Source organism: Loxodonta africana, chromosome 16 (genome assembly GCF_030014295.1).
Source record: "Loxodonta africana isolate mLoxAfr1 chromosome 16, mLoxAfr1.hap2, whole genome shotgun sequence".
Lineage (NCBI taxonomy): Eukaryota > Metazoa > Chordata > Mammalia > Proboscidea > Elephantidae > Loxodonta > Loxodonta africana.
In genome coordinates this window covers 3,157,279-3,172,659 of record NC_087357.1, presented here as the reverse complement: position 1 = coordinate 3,172,659, position 15,381 = coordinate 3,157,279, and positions in this window count along the sequence as shown.

Below are 15,381 nucleotides of genomic sequence, written 5' to 3'. Positions count from 1 at the left end.
CACCTTCTCCTCTGCATCCAGCAAAGTCACCCTCTCAGGCCTCAGAAGGACTGTGGTTCCAGCCTGCCGCACACCAGGTGCCTGTACTCACTCAGGGCTGGATAGTTGTCCCCACCAGACAGTCAGCTGCAAGGAGCCAGGGCTGACCCCACACCTCCGAGCAGGCAGCACAGGGGAGCGCCTGCACCGTCTATGGGGTGAATGAGAAGACAGAGGAGAGTGGAGCAGAAGAGGCTGCAGCAGCAAACATCCCCAAGTGGTGCCTGGGTTGGGGGGGGCCCACAGGCCACGGCCCCCACAGCACAGCTGGCGCTGGTCAGCCTGAACCCCTCTGAGCAGCCCCTTCCCAGCTGGTGGGAGCAGGTGCCAAGACTGGATTGAGTCTTTGCTCCCACTGAGCCCGTGATGCCCCACCCTGCAGGGCCAGTGCCAGGCAGGTGAAGCAGTCACACTAGACGTAAAAAAACATTCCCTGCTCCCCGCCCTGAGAGGCTACAGATACAGACCCCTGTACCTATTCTTATCTTCTCTTACTCTTAGTGAAGCCCCAAAATAGGACAGACTCAAGGCCCTGCCCCGGGACAGCTTCTGGGGGAGAGAACAGCATGGAGGGCTGGGCCCCCAAGGGGCTTGAGCAAAGGTGGGAGGGGGCAGGAGGTCTCCTCGAAGATGGGGGATGGGGGTCCTGAAGGGCTACGTACACTCTTGGCCTGTGCCGCCCCATTCATGGCATCCCTTCTATCCCACAGACGTGGGGTCTGACCCGGCCAGCACCCAATTCTATCACAGGGCACAGGGGCTGTGATCTGCTTTGCTTCATCAACACTTGGGCAGGCAGGACCCCCGTCTACACTGACAGGGTCCACACTGCTGATTCATGCTGGGAGAAATCACTGTGGGCACCTGCTTTGGCATATTCCGATTTGAGGATATTTTAACACTGAGAATACAAAAACACCTCTTAAGTCTGTCTCTTTTTTCATATTTCTGTACCGGGGCCCTCAGTAGATAGGGGCTTCTTTAAAAACAGAACACCCCCAGCTATGCTTCTGCTACTCCCAGGGACGCTGGTACGTGAGTGTCTGGTGCTGTTTGAGAACGCTGAACCTGGCCGGGTGTCTCTTTAAATTGGGGCTGCAGTATGACGGGCGGGCAGCCGGTGGCGGGCGGGCCGGGAACCCCTCCTCCCTGCTGCAGGGAGCGCCCGCCGCCACCGGCGCCTCCTCCATCCCCATGGTGACGGCTGCCTCCCAGCCGCCCGCTGCCGGCCCTTGGTCCCCGGCTGCTGCCCGCTGGAGGTGGCCGCTGGAGGTGGCCGAGGCAGCAGGCACTGGGGCAGCCACTGCGAGGAGAGCTCTGAGCCCGGCCGGTGCCTGCTGGCTGCAGCCCTGCAATCTGTTGATCCCCAGCTCGCTCAGCTTTGGGAATGGGGAGCTGGGCCCCAGCGTGGGGTAGGCAGCCCAGCTCACCGACATCGGCCAGCACGGGGCTGTCACCACCCCAGCCAGCTCAGCCACAATAGGTGAGGAGGACCCTGCGGTGGCCAGGCGGGCAGTAGGCCGGGTAGGAGCAGCAGCGTGGCAGGGTGAGGGGTCCGGGCCCCAAATGCAGGTTCTAGACAAGTTTGTGTGAAGCAGGGAGCAGGGTGAGGTGCCAGGGAGGCAAGCTGGGGGGATCAGGCCCCCATATCTGCACAGTGCATTTGCCTGCCAGGCTGGCGATTTGTGGGGAGATTAATCTGGATCCATTTGATTCTCCCAGTGTGGCTGGGCTGTGTGGACAGATGTGTTGGCTGGCCTGGGCAGCCCAGAGCAGGGTCCCTTCTCATACTAGCATGGGAGTGTGGTCCGGCAGTCAACATGGGGAGGGGATGCTCCCCAGAAGGCAGCATCTGCTGCTGTCCTTCCCTTTAAGGTCCTGAGTTTCCTGGACCCTGGGCCGTCACCCCGAATCTCTGCACGCCTAGACGAGCCCATGCCAGCAACTCCAACAGGCTGGAGATAATGAGGGGGATAGACCTCGGGGGGCAGCTGCTGTTCCAGCCAGGTGGACATTAGCCGGGGCAGGGATGTGCTTTGGACTGTGGGTCCTTACGGTGCCCCTGACACCACTGTCTTTGCAGATGGGTGCAGCCTGGCAGCCTCACCCACCCCATCGCAGTACCTCTGAGGTGCTCTGCCTGGGGGCTCAGCCCCACTGTCGCTGTCTGGGACGCTGACCTTCTGGATGGCATGGAGGGCGGCGGGGAGCAAGGTGCCACGTAATTGGCTGGGCGGCGCCACCCTCTGTGTAGCATTGGCGTCGGTCACTTGGGTGCTCATGGTGAGTAGTCCCCGGCCCTGCCCACCACTCACGGTGTCCGAAGGGCAAAACAGGAAGTTGGGGGCCAGCGTTTGCTGGGTCCTGTGGTGGGGAGTCCACTGGGATGGGATGGGGGCCGGGCTAGGTCTGAGAGCACCTGGGTTCCAGGAGTGTCTGCTCCCAGAGGCTCAGCGTGGATCATGCTAATTAGTTACAGGCATACTGCAGTGTTGAATCACTTACCAAACGGAAGTGCGGGTCACTCCAGCTCCTGGGGATGGGGTGAGAGCCCTCGCTCAGGCCCCACAGTCAGGTCCACAGCCCTGAAAAACCTCTCCAGACCAGGGGGCTCTCTCCCTCATGGGCTCCCTGCACCCTGCCACCCCTCCCGTCCCAGAGTTGGCCAGTGACAACCGGGGGACCGCAGCACAGGGGCGAGAGATGGCAGCGTGTAACAGACACCACCCGCAAGCCATTTCCTCTCTCCAGGGAGCCAATCCCCCTGCCGCTGCAGAGTGAGCCCCTGTGAGGGGTTATCCGGAAGGTTTCATGGTGGCTGCTGCCGCTTTGAATTCCAGAAAGGTTTATAGCCGAGTAAATAATACATCGTGTGTGTATGTGTGTGTGTGCGTGTGTGTGTGCGTGTGTGTGTGTGTGAGGGACGGCCGGCAGAGACTCCAGCACGTGCAGAGAATGTTAATGGCCCGTAGGACTCGGCTGCCACGGCCCAGACACCAGCAGGAGTGCCTACACACAGATGTTCTGTTGGGGGACCATCCATCCGTCCACCCGCACCACTCGCTCACGTCCTTCCGGTCGATTCTGCAATCCCAGTCCAAACAGGAGAGGGACTCTAAAGGTCAGCCCCTCTTCAGGCTGCTGGAGGCTCTAGAGGAACCTGAGGTGCTGGCAGGGCTGTGTGTTCTCACACGAAGCACACCTAAGGAGATGGCAGTGGGCCCTGGTGCCCTCCCACCTTCCAAACCAGACACCTGTTGCCCCTGCAGGTGCCACCACCAGCATGGCACCAGGCGATGGGGTGCGTTACCCGTGGCTTCTCATCCTCAAATTCAGATCCTTGTTTGGAAACAGAAACCTGGCATTGGCGAATGCCAAGCTGGGGGTTGTCTACCCCCTGAGAGGCTCCTGGAGGTTCAGCAGCCCAGGACAGCCTTTGGGAGCCGGCAGGCTGTGCGGAGTTCAGCCATCTCTGACCCTTGGACCGTTTTTGCAAAGCCGTGAGTGGGGTGACTTTTCTAGCCCTGCTCTGTCTGGGTCTGCTTTTCCCCCACCTCTCGCAGCCTATGAAGACCCTGGGGCTTTGGGGCTCCTAGCTGTGCCCAGCGCTTTACCAGGCCCTCCTGCGTGACACCATCCCTCGTGGTGTCCACCTCATCTGAGACTTTGGGGAGCTGTTGGTTAGACGTGGTGGAGAGTTTAAAATCTCATCAGCTGTGTGGGTTTTACTTCTAACAAAGAACGCTTATACTTGAGAGCATTTCTGAAGGACTAGAGAACTCCCAATCCTCCCTTGCCCCAATCTACAGTGCGACCGCCCCTCCCAGTGTGAAGCCGGGTCTGTGGTGTAGACAGTGGGGCACGCTCACTTCCAGTGGCTGGAGAGCACCAGAAGAGAAGGCTTGAGGTCGTGGACGGGCGGGTGGTGCCGTGACCCTGCGAGCCACACACAACAGTGCTTGGGACCCCCTCCCTGGGCTCCTGATGGTATGGGAAGGAATCGTCTCTTCTAAAGCATAAAACATGGGTCACAGTTTCTGGGCCCTTCCTGTATCAGCCACACACGAATGCTTCTTTCCAGCAGCTGCCGGTTCCCGTGCTTCTCCCTGGCAGCACAGCTCTCTGGTTAGATCATGAATATGCAGGAACGAGAAGCCAGGCTGCTCCGGGGTCTCATCTGTCCTTCAGCGTTCTAGCACTGGGTAGCCAGTGCACCCCCACGCTGCTCCCGCACCCCAGCTCTCAGTAAACAGCAGCAGATGGAACATGATTGTCTGTGCTTGGGGTGCTGTGAGGATTTAAACTCAAAACATCAGTGCCGTAGAGTGGATCCCAAAGAGCCAGTCCAAAATGCATACTGCTCTGTACCCCAAAGTCTCTTGTGACCCCACACTTAGCTCAGAGAGCAACTGCTCTGAGGGAGTAAAATGACAATCTGAGATGAGTCAAAAATCGTCCAGAGCTGTGTGGCTGTGTGCACTCCCTCCACTTTCTCTCAGGGACTACAGTCTGGTGGCCTGACCGTGATGTCGACTTGGTCACTGTGAGGGAGGCAGTCCTCACTCTCTTGAGGCGCCGGCTCTTCTGGCAATCCTTGTTGTGAGGACAGGAATTAAGTAGAATGACTGATAGGATTAGCATGGTATGGTGGGATGTGGTGTGGCATGACACGGCGTATAGTATGATGTGACAAAGTATGATGTGGCGTAACGTGGTGTGGTGTGGCACAATATGGTCTTACATGGTATGATATGATGTGGTACAACACGTGACATGGTGTGGTAGAGTATGATATGACATGATGTGGCATGGTATGGCTTGACGTGGTATGACATGACATGGTTTGGCATGGCATGGCCTGGTGTGGCCTGGTATGGTGCTGTGACATGACATGATGTGGCATGACATAGTTTGACATGACACGGTATGATAGGGTAGAGTGTGGTGTGGTACGGCGTGTCCTGGCATGGCCTGGCATGGTGTTACATGGTATGATATGATGTGGCATGACATGACATGCAGTGACACGGCATGGGAGAGTATGATATGATGTGATGTGGCATGCTGTGGCATGACGTGGTATGACATGACATGGTATGATAGGGTACAGTGTGGTGTGGTATGGCCTGGCATGGCCTGGTATGGTGTTACATGTTATGATATAATGTGACGTGGCATGGTGTGGCATGACATGGTATGACAAGACATGGTATGGCATGGCATGGCCTGGTGTGGCCTGGTATGGTATTACACTTTGTGATATGATGTGATGTGGCATGGTATGGCATGATGTGGTATGACATGACATGGTATGATAGGGTAGAGTGTGGTGTGGCATGGCATGGCGTGCCCTGGCATGGCCTGTTCTGGTTACATGGTATCATATGATGTGCTATAACATGACATGTTGTGACATGGTGTGGTAGGGTATGATGTGACATGATGTGGTGTGGTATAGCATGGCGTGGCATGGCCTGGTATGACATGGTCTCCTAGTTCCCTGGCACCACCTACCTCAGTAACTCTGGTTTCAGTCTAGCTGGCGCAAGCATTTATTCAGCCTGTGGTCTCAGTGGCGGGTGGCACAGAGGCCTTGGCTTTAGTGGCTCCACTCCAGGGGGTCGTCCAGCGGTCGAAAGCAGCAGCAGGGGCCAGGGACTCTCAGCTACCCAGCAGAGCCCTGCTCTGGCTTTAGGGTGGCCATCGCTGTCCTCGGAGGTGTCCCTTTGCCCAGCCCTGCAGGCCCTGAAGCCAGGATAGGACATGAGGCCCAGGCCAGCGCAGCCCTGCTTGGCGTCAGGGATAGCAAAGACACAGCACACCAGGAGTGTCCCTGTGTTTCTCCTGTCCTTTCTCACTGTGTGCTCCACATTCAAAACCAAGTGGGGAAGTTCAAGCCCCAGGAGACCAGCAGACAGATGGAGGGTGGGACCCCAACTCTGGGCCGAGGCGCCAGGCATGCAGACCAGCCAAGAAGCATCAGGGCTCGCTGCCTACCCCCACAGGGTCCAGGGAGGCCGGGGAGGGGAGGTGAGCTCTGGGAAGAGCTGGGATCAGGACCCAAAGGTGTTCCATGCGCCTTCGTGCCCTGGGGCTGTTGTAATGGACACACCACAACCAGGCGGCTTTAAGGAACAGGAACTGAGTGTCTCACAATTCTGGAGGCTAGAGGTCCAAGTCAGGGTCTCGGCCTCATCAACTCCTCCTGTGTCCTCTCTCCTAGTTTCTGGTGGCTGCCAGCAAACCTTGGTGCCCTTCGCTTGTAGACGGGCCCTCACATGGCATCTGTCTTGCCCCGTGTGTGTCTGTGTCTATTCTGCTCAGAAGCGATTAGGTTAAGAACCCACCCGATCCTGGTGTGGCCTCATTAATGTAACAAAGAGAACCCTTATTTTCCCAAACAGGGTCACATTCACAGATGCAGGGTTTAGGGCTTCAACATAACTTTTGGGGGACACAATTCACCCCCCTCCAGTGAGTTAGTCATATCTTTGAACGGTTAAGAGATAAATAAAGCTCCTATGTTGTGTGTTGATTTCCACTCTAAAGTCACATGCCAGTCCCCACTGGAGTGCAGTACGCCCCTGCCATGCCCTTTGTCCAGCAGGTAGAAGGGAGCTATCACCCCGCAAAGGCCGCAACAGTCCTGACACCACCTCCACCAACAGGGACCAGTCTCCTCAGCTCAGATAGTGTGTGGCGCTCACAAACATTTCAGACCTTTACTGAGCACTGAGTAAGCTGTTTGCTGTTTGTTGCTTTTTATGCAGCTCATCTCAATATTTAAGTTACTAAAGACTTGTCAAGTTTAAGTCCATCTCACAAATGGAGAGCTTGTCATCCCTAGTAACATTTCCTCTAAATTAAGAACCTTAAACAAGTAACAACCATTCCAGGAAGGAAGGAAGTCCTGTGATAGTTTGAATGCACTTTCCCCAAATCTCCTCATAATTCTACTAATCCTTGTATCCCTCCAAAGAGAAAACCTTAACAGACCATATAAATGGAATGCCCAATTACGTTAATGTGTGTTCCCATGAATAAATTACTTACCTTTTGCCTCCTGCTTTCCCCTGGGAACCCTTTCATGAAAGGTTGGCAGATCGATAAGATGTAATTATCATTAAAGAGACAGACAAGGAAAATGTACCAGGCCCTAATGAAATCGGCCTTCCTTGGCCCAGCGCCACCACAAAGCCCGCTCACTTGGCAGAGCTAGCTTGGGGACGCTCCCTGTGCAGGACAGAATGCCACTCCCCACCAGCACTCCATACCATGAGCTCCAAGAGGTTACCTCCTGGGTTTCACTGTAGACAAAAGAGGGTTGTGCTTCTACAAAGCAAACGATGTGTGGCTCGGTTTACCTCTTTCTTCCCACCTCTCCTTCCTTTGCGCTTGTCTTTCATAACACACTGACCCATCGGACCTACAATGCAAAAAGGACTTGAGTTTACCAGTTGTCCCAGAGTCAACTTTGGCTCGTGGCGACCCCATGTGTGTCAGAGTAGAATATGCTGCATAGGGTTTTCAACTACTGAATTTTCAGAATTTGCCTCTGGGTGGACTCCAACCTCCAACATTTCCGTTATCAGCTGAGTGCTTAACCGCTTAGACCACCCAGGGACTCCTCAACCAAAAGGCCATACACAACCAAATAACACGTAAAGGGAGCTGCTCAAGAGAAGGGGAGAACAAGCACACCAGGGTGTCACCCCCTGCACACCAGTCCTGTGACTGTGGCTTCGTGCTTTTTCTCTGAGAAGAATCCAAGAGACAGAGCCCGCACTTCCCAGGGGTGCGAATCTTCACAGTTGGCTCTAAAGACACCGCTCACTGAGCTGCTCCGGGTCTCGCAGGCGTCCCGTCCCGACAGAGGCAGCCTCCTCCTGCGTGTAGCCCTCTAGATGGCGCCCTTCCTGGCCCCTGAGGGTCCTGCAGCCTCCCAGACGTGGGATCTGTGCTTCTCTTCCCAAATGGGTCTCCTGGTCTCAGAGGGCTGTGTCAGCTGGAGCCTCTTAGATTCTGTTTAACTGGACACCAGTCTGTCATCATGACCTCGCCAATGTGACATTTGAGAAACATGCTTCCAAGAGAAATGTGGACATGTGGAAACCCTGGTGGTATAGTGCTTAAGAGCTACGGGTGCTAACCAAAAGGTGGACAGTTTAAATCCACCAGGCACTGCTTGGAAACCCTATGGGGCAGTTCTACTATGCCCTGGAGGGTCACTATGAGTTGGAATTGACTTGACAGCAACAGGTTTGGTTTTGGTGTGAACTTTAACTATCTCCAGTTTACATTACCGACTTTGAATTTCAAATGTCAGCTATAAACACTCTGGAAGGCACTGTTGATGATTCTAGTTTGGAGGAAGAAAGGAGAATGGGAGGCCAGAGAGAACCTTTTCCGTTTCTCACAGAGCATGTATGTGCACCAGCAGGTGCTGTGCCCCTCATCAAGGAAGCCATCCTCACACGGACACACTCCCTGGACCACCGGCCCCCACTCACACAGCCGCTCCAGCTGTGCTGGCTGCCCCGTGTGCTCCCCCCAAGGTGATGTGACCCCGGAACTGGATGTTGTCCTCCTCAAATGCATTTAGAGAGCAAAGCTTTCAGGTTATGCACCTCTGTAAGCATCCCCTGGCCAGCGTTTTCTAGAACCATCTTTGGATGCTGCTTCAGATGTAGGTACATCTGGGGCTTTGGTTTTTCTCTTTTGTGTCTCCACCCCAAGGTCTGACACCCAGGGGAACTCAGCTGTAATAAATAAAAGGACAAAAAACTCCCCTAGTTTCCAAACAGTTCCAACCTGGGCATTCTTCCATGAGCTAGCTCTACCATGGGGATGATGGTGTTCTCCTCTGAACCTTGATCTTCAACCTTTCGCTTGTGCTGGGAGGAATGGTGGAGTCAGGCAAACGACACCCGGAACCTGGCAGGGGAGATCTGGGTCCCTTGTCTGTGTAGTTGTGATGACTTTTGCCCATGCCCATTGACCGAGTCGCCTCCACGTGGACTGGCTGGAACTTGATGGGAAACCCTCCTGGGGGAGTGGAGAAGTAGGATTTCCATGGGTGTGGCGTTCAGATGTGGGCGTTGGGGGTAATTCAACGATCAGGCTGCCACTCTGGAGGGCTCAGTCAGACCCCAGTGCAGGCAGGTGGAATGGCACAGGGCTGGGCAGACTTCCAGGGCATGGACACAACAGTGCCCCTGGGAAGCTTGCTTTCAGGCTCCAGGGAGGGCAATGGCAAACTCCATCCAGCTTCACGTGCCAAGAGCACCTACCTGAGGGGGGTCTGCCCCAGGTGAAGTGTCTGTTTCTGTAAAACCTGACAATCAGAGGCTCCAAGTCAGAAAAGCCATGAGCAGGCTGCAGGGGAGAGATGGGCGGCGGGGAAGAGCAGGGGGCAGCCTTGTTGTCACAGGCTTCTGTCTTCTTTCCAGGATTTGAAGACTGTCCTCTCCCTGCCCCAGCACCCAGGGGAACTCCTGCACCCCGTGGTGTATGCTTGCACCGCAGTCATGTTGCTGTGCCTCCTTGCCTCCGTCATCACTTATATCGTGCACCACAGGTGAGACTGCCCTAGGGGACACCCCCTAAGACACCAGGCATCCACTTGCAAGTCACGGACCTCAAGGGAAACCTCGCTGTCCCTCACTCAGCAAGGGGCCCTCCCTTGAAGGCTTTTCACAGGTCACAAACCACCTTGGGCCTGCCACTGCCTGCCCACCCACCAGCCCCAAAGGTGGACACTGCCCAGGGAAAGGCAGGCCTGTCCAGTAACACTGAGCTGCCATTAGGGTCTTCTCAACTGTGGCCCCCAAGTTCTCATCAATTTGGGTGAAATTAGTGCAAATGGCACAATGGTCAGAAGACCACATTCTTGAGAAGTCAGGGCAGTCTGCAGAGCCCTTGACATTGTGCCTTTGTATCTAGAAGTCAGTTTTCCACTCCTGAGCTTTTTTCCTGGATGATGGGGTGGGATGACCTTGGTGTGTCTGCATCATTTGGAGAGGCACTGGGCATATGTGAGGAGGAGTCATGGCCGTGGTCAATGTCAAATCAATAGTCAAAGTCATGGACAAAGCCTAGGCATGGCCATAACCACAGTCATGTGAAGAGGCTTGGGCTTGAATAAGGCCAAGGTCATGGGCAGCAGCTTGGGTGCATCCAGGGCCTTGGTCATGGGCAGGGGCTTAGGCGCATCCAGGGCCACAGTGAAGGTTTTGGCCATAGTCAAGTCATGGTCATGGACTAAGCATATCATAGGCATAGTCATAGCCAGGGTCAAGGTAGAGCTTTAGACAAGCTTATGGTCATGGAGGTGGTGCTAGTCATAGGCGGTATCCTAGTCCAGGATATGGGTTGGCTGTGGCCAGGGCCTTGTATATAGTCACAGCAATAGTCACAGCCCTCTTCTTGAGGTGTCAGACATGCTCAGATAGAGAGGAGCTCAGTCCTGGAGCTAGGGGATGTGGCATCTGCCTTTCCTCTGCCACGCCCTCTCTCTCTGTGACTGTGAACAACCATGTCTCAGGACCTTGACACCCTCACCTGTGAAATGCCCAGGTGGTTCAAGGTTTAACAAGAGTGCTTCCATCATAGCATTCTAGGGAACTTGACGTTGTCATTCAATGGCAGCGGCTAAGGCTCGATCCAGTGCAGCTGTGTGTATTCTCCCCTCATATGTCCTTTGCATGTTCCTCTCCACGCCCACTGCAGTCCATACCCTTGGGGTTGCCCACCCGTTCCCATCACAGGGATCATGGCCCCGGGTTAGAGGGCTTGCGTTCAGGCTATACCCGCGGATGCACGTTCCTGAAGTGACATCTTGCTTCCCCACAGTGCCATCCGCATCAGCAGAAAAGGTCGCCACACACTTCTGAATTTCTGCTTCCACGCGGCACTGACGTTCACAGTGTTCGCTGGTGGGATCAATCGCACCAAGTACCCGATCCTGTGCCAGGCGGTGAGTACTGTTCCTGTCCCCACGATGCCGTGGCCATTGGCTTTCTTGGCAAAAGGGAAAACTATGATAATTGTCTTATTCATGAAAGGATAGTCTGATGCTGTCTCAGGTGTCTCTTGTGGAGGACACAGCTGGGCATCCAGGTGTCTGTATCATGCAGCTCCCCATGTGAGCTGACTGTCTTGCTCAGCATTTATCACATAAAATACTTCATTTTTAAATTGGACCACCTTACACTAAGGCCTGTGGTGACATGCTAACTAGATGTTTACCATCCAACAAACATTGTTTTCCCTGGGATGGTGACATGCCCGCCTCTCCTGAATTCACCAGAGTGCTGGAGCTGGGAAGAGGCGGGAGTTGGAAGGGCCAGGCCATTCTCCTATTGCCAGGTTGGAGGCTGCAGATTCGTATGCCTGGACTCATGATCAGGGGATCATCAGTCCAGGCCACAGAAAACAAAGTACAGGTGGCCCCACCCCTCTCCACGTAGACCCAGGCCTGAGCCACAGCCGGAAGCTCAACTGTCGGGGTGTCTGTTCTCCCTTTCAGTTACCAGCAGAGCTTCAGGGCAGGGAGCATTGAAGAGGACCTCAAAAAGTCACCAAAACAGACCTCCCTCCCCCCTCGCCTGGTGACGCCTCAAGGAAGGTGCACACGCGCAGACACTGTCCCCTGCCTGTGTGGCAGTGCCCAGATGCGGCCACTTCCACCGTGTCTGCCGTGTTCAGCCTCATAGAACTTGAGCTGGGATCTACAGCAGGGTTGTTACCCAGTCCCAAACAGCTCTGCTCTAAAGACTTTGGCACCTGGGCCAGTGCCCTCCCTGGAGCTTCCAGACAGGGACAGCCCTGAGCTACAGTGAAGACACACACAAACCCATATCACAGGCAATCAGGTTGGAATTGCGCCCCACCAACCCATCCATAGCCCAGCATGGCTGGGTAGAACACTACTAGAACATGTCTGAGGGTGGGGCCACCGGGCTGATGCTCCTGAACCCAGCCAGCTGGACAGTGTGGAGACAGAGCCCTGTGGATTGGTCAGAAACACCACAACGTCCAAACCCTACCACCAGGAGCTCGCCTCACATGGGGACTGGTGGTGGCTGGCCAGCCTGTGCAGCCTGTGGCGCTGCAGCCTCTCACTGACCACACGCCTTGTGCCCAGAGGAAACCCTGGGAGCTGTGCCCCCTGCATGGCTGGCCCAGGGGCAGGCCCCAGAGGCCTAGCCTCCACTGCAGTGTCAGCCAGGGGCAACACTGGAGGTGTTTGGGGGGGTGGGGGAAGGGTTTAGGAGGCCTGAGTGTCGAGATCTGTAGAGGAGATCACATTAATGACAGAAGGGCTCGACTGGACATCCAGAACCTATCAGGCCATGTGTTGTCCACGTGCAGACCTCTGGACCCCCCAGGAAAGGAGCCTCCACCTGCTGGTTGGGAAAGATGACGAGGCCTGTTCCTGAAGCCATCTGAGTCCTGGATCCACTTCCAGGAGGCACTTGGGGCACCTCCTGCCCACCCACCTGTCCATCTGTCCATCATCCACCCAGCAACTTTGCATCAAGGGCCTTCCTGTCCCCAGCCTGTGGGGGTGTTGGGCTGAACCCAAACCCCGAAACCAACCATGTACCTGTGAAAGTGTGGAGCCTAAACCTCGAAGCCAACCATGTACCTGTGAAAGTGTGGAACCCAAACCCCAAAACCAGCCATGTACCTGTGAAAGTGCAGAACGCGGACCCCGAAACCAACCATGTACTTGTGAAAGTGCAGAAAGCCCACTATGGGGTGGCGGGAGAAATCTAGAGCTCTGGAGGTGGCCTTGAGGCCCTCATGTGCTGGTCTCTCCCTGTGACTGCCCAGACAAGGCCTCGCCTCCACCTGGGCCTCTCGGTCGTGTTGCCTTACATCACCATGTGCAGCCTCCCAGGTGAGAAGCAGCCCAAAGAGAGAGGCCTGAGGGGGAAAAACCAGAAAACGTGTGGGCTTCCCAGTCAGCAGCCAAGCCTCCCCCAACACTGGCACCTCGTCCACCTCAGAGCCCATCCTTGGTGCCCACCCAGGACTCCTCAGGGCCAGCCTTCCCCACCTGAGCCATGTTACCAGGAAACTGTCGAGAGAAGACCCAGCCTCCCAGCTGCAGAGAATAGATGGTTGTTATGGCAACAAAGAGATGACCATCAGCCTCATTAAAAGTATTAAGTGACATCATGAACACGCACAGATGGCTGCTGCCAGTCTTGTGATGAACAGTTGCGTTGGCGCTGGCCTGGGTGAGGAAGCTGTCAGTAAAGCCCAGAAGGGCACATCTCCGCGGCTAAGCAGTGTTTAATAGACTTTATTGTTCAGGGACATTTTAGGTGTACAGAGAAACTGTGCAGCAAGTATAGAGGCTTCTTGTGTTCTCCCACCGGTTGCCCACAGTCTCTCCTCTCATTAACATATTCATGTGATATATTTGTTAGGACTGATGAACCCATGTGGATGCATCATTAACTAAAGCCCATAGTTCACACTAGGTTTCACTCTGATCTGTACAGTCCCGGGGTTTTGACAAATACAATATCAGGTACCCACCATTACAGTATCATGCAGAGTAGTTTCACTGCCCTAAAAATGTTCTGTGCTCCACCTGTTCACCCTCCCCCCAAGCCCCTGGCAACCACTGATCTTTTCCCTGTCTCTATAGTTTGCCTTTTCCAGACTGTCATCTACTTGGAATCCTACAGTACAAGCCCTTTCAGGCTGATTTCTTTCACTCAGCAATGTGTGTTTTAGATTCCTCCATGTCTTTTTTGTGGCTTCATAGCTCATCTTATTTTTTATTGTTGAATAACAGTCCATTGTATGGACATACCACAGTGCTGTTATCCATTCACCTGTTGAAGGATATCCTGAAAAAAATCAATCAAAACAGAGCTTACATCTTTCACAAAAATTAACTCAAAATGGGTCATAGACCTAGATGTCAGACGCAGAGCTACAAAACTTCTAGAAGACAACACAGGAGAAAATCTAGGTGATCTTGGGTTTGATGATGACTTTTTAGATACAACACCAAAAGCATGACCCATAAAAGAAAAAAATGATAAGTTGGATTTCATTAAAATTGAAAAACTCTGCTCTGTAAGAAACACTGTTAGGAGAGTGAAAGATAAGCCACAGAAAGGGAGAAAGTATGCAAATAACTCTTAAAACTCAACAATAAGAAAGCAAACAATCCAATTACAAAATGGGCAAAAGATCTGAACAGACACCTCACCAAAGAAGTTACACAGATGCAAATAAGCATATGAAAAGATTCTCATCATCATATGTCATCCTTGTTTTTCTTGCCTTTGAGTCGGCTCTGACTCGTGGTGACTTTACATACAACAGAATGCAGTGTTGCCCAGTTCTGTGCCACTTTCATAATCATTGGCTATAGTCCACTGTTGAAGCTATTGTGTCAATCCATGTCATTGTGAGTTTCCCTCATTTGTCATTAAGGAATTGCAAAGTAAAACAAGGAGATACCACTACACAACTATTGGAATGGATAAAACCTAAAATACTGACAACACCAAGTGCTGATGAGGCTGGGGAGCTACAGGAACTCTCAGTGCTGGCGGGAATGCAAAATGGTGCAGCCATTTTGCAAGACAGTCTGGAAGTTTCTTACAAAGCTAAACATAGGCTTTAGAGCCATACAATACAGCAATCGCACTCCTGGGTATTTACCCAAAGGCAATGAAAACATATGTTCACCCAAAAACCTGCATATGAAAGTATTTAACAGCTTCATTCATAATTACCCAAAACTGGGAGCAGCCTAGGAATATTTTAACCTCTCCACGTGTCCACCCTAAAGTTGATATTTGTGAGGCAGCATTCTGTTTGTTTGTGCCCATAACCCCCAACTCGTCCCCATCTGGCGAGGCTCTGCACACTTGGACGAGGAATGGACTCCCCTCTCCCTTTGCTGCCTGCCTCCTCCTAGCTCCGGGCCACTCCCTGCCCTCTCCAGCCCTTGGTCCGCGTCCTGCAGCTGGAGGGACTAAGCAGTGTCATAGGGCTACCACGTGGTGACCGCCATGCCACCGCCCACTGAAAAGAAAGACGGCCATCCTTCAGGTGAGGGGCCAAGCCACTGGACTTCCCCTTCTTCTGTTTTCTTCTCCGCCAGGGATTTCTCACCAAGTGGCTCCCAGTGCCTCCCAACTGCGGCCAGGCCCAGTAAGGCCTGTGTGCCTGGGAGGGAGCCGCCCCAAGAACACTGGCCAGGCAGGTCCAGGACAGGCAGGGCCTGGACACCTTCTGCTGTGAGCCACGGCAGGGCTCCATAGAAACCCTCAACAGAAAGCTTCGGTTTCCCACCCCACCCGACAA